This window comes from Podarcis pityusensis (assembly GCF_964106645.2).
Source record: "Podarcis pityusensis genome assembly, chromosome: 4".
Taxonomy (NCBI): domain Eukaryota; kingdom Metazoa; phylum Chordata; class Lepidosauria; order Squamata; family Lacertidae; genus Podarcis; species Podarcis pityusensis.
In genome coordinates this window covers 100,855,085-100,862,628 of record NC_138027.1, presented here as the reverse complement: position 1 = coordinate 100,862,628, position 7,544 = coordinate 100,855,085, and the positions used below count along the sequence as shown (strand labels likewise).

Here is a 7,544-nt window from a genome sequence, read left to right as displayed (position 1 = left end):
AATAAAATAAATTCATAACAAGGCCTTCATTTCCTTGTTTCAGTACTTTGTGAAGTGCATGCAACTAAACCAAAACACAACAAATACTGAATTGTATAATGACATTTTCTGTTGGCTTGAGCACAATAGTTAAGGACAACAGCCAGTCTTTCAGCAGTAACTAGCGGCTGTTATTATGAATAATAGTTTTAAAGAAACAGCTTCACCTTCATAATTATGTTTAGGTCTGAAGAAGAACCTGATAATAAGTTGTTATTTTTATGCATTACTGGAGATGCCCAAATCAATGCCAAAGAAATAAACAATGAAGGAAGGAGGCAATGAAAAACCTAGACTGAAGATTTAACTTCAGAATAAATATGAAATCTGAAAACAATGGTGACCTTAAAACCCAATTGCATTTAGGCAGCTGGAAAGGACACATTTATTTATTTATTTAGCATGGAAGGGTATGGTTCATCAGTGAATATTTTAGGATTGTCAAGGGAGCTAACAAAGCTGCAACAGACGGTAAGTAACTCTGCTGGGCAGAAAGAGGTACTAAAAGTTGATTATTAGTGTTCTGTACCGAACGTCAGCTTGTGTACCACAGAATAGTAATACTGCAGGGCCAGCATAAGTGGGTTCCATCTTACCCACCCAGCTATCCTAATCCTTAAACTACCCTTCCCAGCAGGCAGCCATTCCTGCTTTTATTGTAAATTTTACTTACTGGGTGGCGAAGTGGGAGAAGTAGTGGGAGCCAGTGATGAGAAACAAAGGAAGAATCTTCTTGTGGCCATGCAAGGCAGCGAAAGCATTTCTTTCAAGGGAACGCCAACAAACTTATCCTGTGTTAAACAATTACAACTTTTCATGGATTTAACAAATTAGAAGCCAGCACTTCAAAAGCCTTCAGAACCTCTAATGATCTTTATGGAATCTGCCTTTCTTTTGTCCCAACTTCTTCCCTTACAATCCTACAGAATGAGGATCACTTTACAAAGACCTCAGTGTGGTTGATTTTCCACCATGACTGTTCCCAAGCCATTCCTGACATGTGCTGATTCTTTTGGGAAGTGATGCATCTCTCTAAGTGATAGGAGGCATTAGTAGTAGATGGCTGGAAGTAGTCATGTTAAAATGAAACTAAAACAACAGTAAGGCAAATTGAAGGAAGGAAGGAAGAAGGAAGGAAGGAAGGAAGGAAGGAAGGAAGGAAGGAAGGAAGGAAACCAATAGACCACCACCTTATAAAGGAGCAATATAAAAACAGTGATTGGAAATAAGAATAAAAATGCAACACATTAGCAAAAGCAATCTCCAAAGGAAATAAGTCTGGGGCCAAAATGATACATCAAAGCAAGACCTAAGTGTATGAGCAGGCTCATGAGGAGACAAGTAATCCTTCCGATGTCCTGGTCTCAGGCCATGACAGGTTTAGATTGAAAATGGCTTGGAGCCACTTGCAGTTGACAAAATACAGGCAAAATGCCCAGTCCCGTTTAATAGCATTTCAGTTATACTTGGGACTAACTGCACTTTCTTCAAACAAAACCCACATATAGCAAATTTCAGTAGTCTAATCTGGAGGTTCCCATGGTATGGATCATTGCTGGCAGATTATCTCTGGCCAGGTTGAACTACAGCTGGTGCATAAGCCGAAGCCGTCCTCCAGTCTGTGTCTCCAATGACCAAGTTAGATCAGTAAGCACCCCTGGACTGGAGGGTTGCAAACCCATTCAGCACCAGGTTGAGTACCATCATCATTATTTTTAATAATAATAATAATAATAATAATAATAATAATAATAATATTTATTATTTGTACCCTGCCCATCTGGCTTGGTTTCCCCAGCCACTCTGGGCAGCTTCCATAGAAACCAAAAATACACTAAAATATCACACATTAAAAACTTCCCGGAACAGGGCTGCCTTAAGATGTCTTCTGAATGTCAGGTTTATCGCTTTGACATCTAATGGGAGGGTGTTCCACAGGGCAGGCGCCACTACCGAGAAGGCCCTCTGCCTGGTTCCTTGTAGCTTTGCTTCTTGCAATGAGGGAACCACCAGAAGGCCCTCGGCGCTGGACCTCAGTGTCCGGGCAGAACGATGGGGGTGGAGACGCTCCTTCAGGTATACTGGGCCAAGGCCGTTTAGGGCTTTAAAGGTCAACACCAGCACTTTTAATTGTGCTTGGAAACGTACTGGGAGCCAATGTAGGTCTTTCAAGACTGGTGTTATGTGGTCTCGGCAGCCGCCCCCAGTCACCAGTCTAGCTGCCGCATTCTGGATTAGTTGTAGTTTCCGAGTCACCTTCAAAGGTAGCCCCACGTAGAGCGCATTGCAGTAGTCCAAGCGGGAGATAACTAGAGCATGCACCACTCTGGCGAGACAGTCCGCGGGCAGGTAGGGTCTCAGCCTGCGTACCAGGTGGAGTTGGTAGACAGCTGCCCTGGATACAGAATTGACCTGCGCCTCCATGGACAGCTGTGAGTCCAAAATGACTCCCAGGCTGCGCACCTGGTCCTTCAGGGGCACAGTAACCCCATTCAGGACCAGAAATTAAAAGAATTTCTACCACCATTTGTTTCCAAAAGCAAATATCAAGGCAGTTCCCAGACAAATAAAAGTCAAGAGCAAAATAACAAGAATAACGGCAGTTATAAATATTCAACTATTCATAACAAAAATACATAGCAAAGGAACTACATTAAAGCAACACCACCACCCCAAGTCCATTAACCTAGCCAGTCATGGTGCCTATTGTGGGTTGCTACTGAAAATGGCAACCATGTGCCAAAACTTCCTTTCTCAGTAATAGGCATCTCCTGCAAATTCATTTCTTGTCGCAAACTTTTCGTCGGCATAATGTAATCATGGGGGAGAAGCCACGCAGATGGTCTCTGGTACAATTCCTGGCACCTCCAGTTTAAAAGGCCAGGTAGCAGGTGATGGGAAAGACCTCTGACTGTGAGACCTTGCAGAGTCGCTATTATATAGGTTGACAATGTACAGGGTAGACAATATTGGGTAAATAACATGACCTGGTATAAGGCAGCTTCCTATATTCCAGGTTGAGGGCTGTGCCTAATGCCACATTCTATGCTTAGCAGCATTTGTGCAGACTTGTGGCTCACAAAACCCTGACTATTGTTCCTACCAACGAATAACATTAAGCTGTCATGGGAAAAGAGAAAGGGCAATATAATTATGGGTGCATTGTTGACTTGTCTTTCAACCTCCCTCCACAGCAGGACAACAGCATTTATTCATTGTTGTGCTGAATGAAATAGCAAGAGCAGTAATGCTGTACCAGACTTTTATTATATCAGATCTGCAGCGTGAGGATTGTTTGACCTGTACAATAACAATGATGTACAAACCTCCTCGCAGAATCTATTGTTCCAATTTCTAGCCCTTGATGGGTAATGGATTTTGCTGGTTTTCTCTTTGACATCTTGCATCACAAAAACAAAGGAGAACTTAGCTCATTAAAATCAAGAGTCCTCCATTCAGAAGGAATGGCAAATTGCTATAGTTTGGAGCTTTTTATGTTCAGAGGAGTTCCTCCTGAAGTTTATCAGAGTTTTCTATTACTCAGAAGTTAAGTGCCAATTGGCCACAGATGCTTAAAAAGCAGTGTAAATCCAGATATGTCAGTATCAATTACTCGATCTTGAGCTCAGCTAACGACATTAGCATATAAATTTGTTAATTGGGATTTTTCAGTATGTTCGGGTGTTTTGTGCCACTCTGAAAGTGCACAGCTGATAAACGTCGGATCCAAACAGTCTGTTGCCTCTGCAAGAAACAATGCCTACATTCTGAATCTTCGTAAAAGGATGTGGCTGTGTTCAATTCTCCACGCAACGTGGGATGTCAGGGTTAGGACCCCTTGTCCAAAACTCAACCAGTTTTAGAAGTAATTATGGAAGTGAGAGCTGGACTATAAAGCAGGCTGATCACCGAAGAGTTGATGCTTTTGAATTATGGTGCTGGAGGAGACTCTTGAGAGTTCCATGGACTACAAGAAGATCAACCCTATCCATTCTGAAGGAAATCAGCCCTGAGTACTCACTGGAAGGACAGATCCTGAAGCTGAGGCTCCAATACTTTGGCCACCTCATGAGAAGAGAAGATTCCCTGGAAAAGACCCTGATGTTGGGAAAGATTGAGGGCACAAGGAGAAGGGGACAACAGAAGACGAGATGGTTGGACAGTGTTCTCAAAGCTACTAACATGAGTTTGACCAAACAGCTGGAGGCAGTGGAAGACAGGAGTGCCTGGCGTGCTCTGGTCCATGGGGTCACGAAGAGTCGGACATGACTAAACAACAACAAACAACAACATGGAAATTTACAATATCTGTAATTGTAAATGTTTTAAATCCCGGAGGGATGAGTTTGGTTTGAATATTTTTAGCCTAGGAGTGGGTAGAAATTATGTCTAAAAGCACTGGTGTGAATCAACAGATTCCAAATAAATTTTGCTAGCCTGATCTACTTAATATCCCTCAGTTGTCTACAAAACAAGAGCTACCAAATTTACTTTGAATTACATTGTAGGCAAGGTTTGGGGAAACTTTGTCAGCACCAGTCACATTCCCTTGTAGGAACAATAAACTGGGCTGTCTTGGTTTCAAGTGGTGTCAAGCTTTTAGTCTATAATTAATCTTCTTTTGATTACTGCTTGGTATGGTAGTATATTCTATTAAATAAATTTTGAGTGTGGGTGTTGATGTATATATTATATATTGCCTGTATTATTGTATTGGAAATCACACTCAGACTACAATGTAATGAAGGGCAGTTTCTAAGTCTGGGAAATAAATAAAGGAGGAAAAAAGCCACACTCCTCATAGGTAGGGAGAGATGGAAAGGAAAAGAAAAGCATATATTGCCAGCATCATTGCTTCCATACTTCTAAACATGTTTTTGTACTAGAGCATAATGAGAATGTTCAGATTCCCAGGAAGTTAAATCATTTCCACAAATGTACAGGAAAGAAAGTAAATGTTATCATTAGAGGAACTCCATAGGAAGGTCCACTCCAGCTTCTGATTGGATTCCATAGGTCTATATATCTAGTAATGAACTTCTCACTCAAAAGGTTTCATGCTGTGGAATCGTTGAAAGCAACACAAACGTTTTCTTTAATGAGGACATGTTAACAAAGAGCCTGCAAGGATGATTCACTAATCACCAAGGATACTTCTGTATCTACACACAAGGAAAAGGAACTGAAGATTGAATTAGAGGTGACTCATGTTTTACATGGCAAGAATATGTGTCACATATATACCACAACATAAAGTGTAACGCAAGGATGTGCGTTTCTTTTTTAAATAGCTCATAATAAAACTTTTTTGAAAGTACACATTAAAAATAGAACAGATTCAAAGGATGAGTTATTAACACAACAGGCTTAAGACAGTTCAATAGCTATAAATACTAATAATTTTCTTTCTCCTTTATATTTCTTTTGCAGAGTTTTCTTTACAGTTTTTCTTTACAGGGTTTTGAGATGAAGAGATAATTCAAAAGTGTATATTGGGGTGGAGGAGCAGGCCTAATCCTTTCTTGTTATTGGCATCTGTCTGTCTTGAGGGGCAATGGATGAGTGCACTATGGGAAAACAAAACTCTGAGGCAGTGTGTATGGAGGTCCTGGGCTGCCCAGATGATAAGATTCCTTTCGTGGCTTCACTGATGTAGTCTAAAGGAAAGGAAAGCAGTACGTTTGGCATCAGCTAGGCTGCAGAAGTTGCCGAAATGAGCCATCCCACTGTCTTAGGGACTCCACTCCGGATTTGTATTGGGTTTACTCCTTAGGCTTTTCTTTTCCTGAAGATACTGCACAAGGCAGTGGATAGATATTATTATTCAGGGTTTACTCCTGAAGCCTATCTCATGAATGAGTATAATCATGAAGCAGCAGAGGTTTAGGATCAGAGTTTTCCTTCTCCTAGATGGGCTCCCTTCCCATGCTGATGAGTGCTCCTTCTGCCACTCACTTCCCTCTACAGCATGTGCAGAAACCACCGTCTTGATGGTTGAACCTACTATTGGTCTTGCCCACTTAATCCACTGGAACATGTCTTTGCATGCAGGGGAAATCTCTAACTCAGCAAGGGTTTGAGACCTATATTCTACCCTCACCTGGTTTAGCTGGCCCAGCAAAGCCGTTTCCCGGGGTTTTGGTGCTGTCGCATGCTGATAGCTTCTAGGAACCACAGGTGAGAGCTGAGTGCAAAGTGGTGGAAGAATTACCCCAGAAGGAGCACAATGTTTCTCCTCACCAGAGGTACTGCACCTCCTCTAAAATCTCATTCACCTTTATACCTTATTAATCAACACACAATTCCCATGTTTTGTCAAATAAGTCCTTTATCTTTTGTCCCCTCGTCACCCTTAGTTTTTGTGTTAATTTCTCTAAAAGAGCACATTGCTAAAGGTTTTGGCACCACTGGTCAATATTTACTGTATATTCTGAAGTGTTTTCCCATTCTGAGCTATTACTACTGCTCGTGCTGCCCAGAGAAAATGACTCAACAGCTCTTTATGACCAAGAATCTAGAAACATATTTAGCAACACAAATGTCAGAAATAAATGTATCCGTTGACCAGTAACCTCACTGATCTCCTGCCATGACAACTTCCAAACCCCTTGTAACAGAGGGAAATTCCACCATGTGTGGAGGCATGTGCTGACCATACCACAACCTCTTCAACATATAGGGAAAATATAAGGGTTGGTTAGAACTGTTAGGATATTTCCGTTCCACCTTAAAAGGGAGCAGGCTTTGTGAGTCACAGAGTCTGCGCATTTCCTGTTTACAGGATGTTTATGTTTCCTATTGCTTTCGTTTCTCTCTCTGTATCATAGACACTGAAGCAGGCAGTCATGTTTTTCTTTGTTCTGATCAACGCTGAATAAAACTTGTAAATAATGCTCTCCTGAGTGCGACTTCTGCTGTGCATTATCTGCTGATAGAGAGTGTGCATCGGCTCTAGATGTTGGGCTATTTCTGGAGCTCATGTCACTAATTGCTGATACTGCGTGCCCACGGGAGATCGATGGATTGTCCGGCAGCCGGCTTGGGGGCCATGATGGACTTTGTCTCCCAACAAGAACTACCTTCCTTGGTGTCACATACCATTTGTGTAATATTTTCAATGACAGCTCCCTAGCAATGGCAGATGCTATCTTAGAGAAACCTGTTTCTAAAAATGCATGTTAGGAGGCCCTGATTGGCACCACTCTTGGAGACTGGCACTGTGACCAAGACTAGAAGGCAATTCACTCTTTAAGAGAGAGATTCACTGAACCAGCCCCATCAGTGAAAGCCCTGTGCAAGTACTTCTGCTTGTGCAATGGGGACCCCCTCCTCCCCCTGTGTGCCACCTGAAATTGGCTCTGGGCAGGGTCAGGAGACTCCCCAGAACAGCAGCAGGCAGTGGGGGTTAGCAGAGGACAGATCATTCCATCTGGCAAACTGCAGCACTTGCATAGTGGAACAATGGGAATAGCATGACATTGAACTCTACCACATGTATGCATGAT

At 42.2% G+C, this 7,544-nt stretch overlaps 1 long non-coding RNA gene across 1 annotated transcript in view; it reads right to left on the bottom strand.

The window, feature by feature from the left end:
- Window positions 1-825, bottom strand: part of LOC308475966 — a 5,118-nt gene extending 4,293 nt beyond the window's left edge. Inside the window, exon 1 of the long non-coding RNA XR_013985591.1 lies at window positions 713-825. This is a non-coding gene — a long non-coding RNA (uncharacterized lncRNA). The remainder of the gene's footprint in view (window positions 1-712) is intronic.
- Window positions 826-7,544: the final 6,719 nt, after the last annotated feature.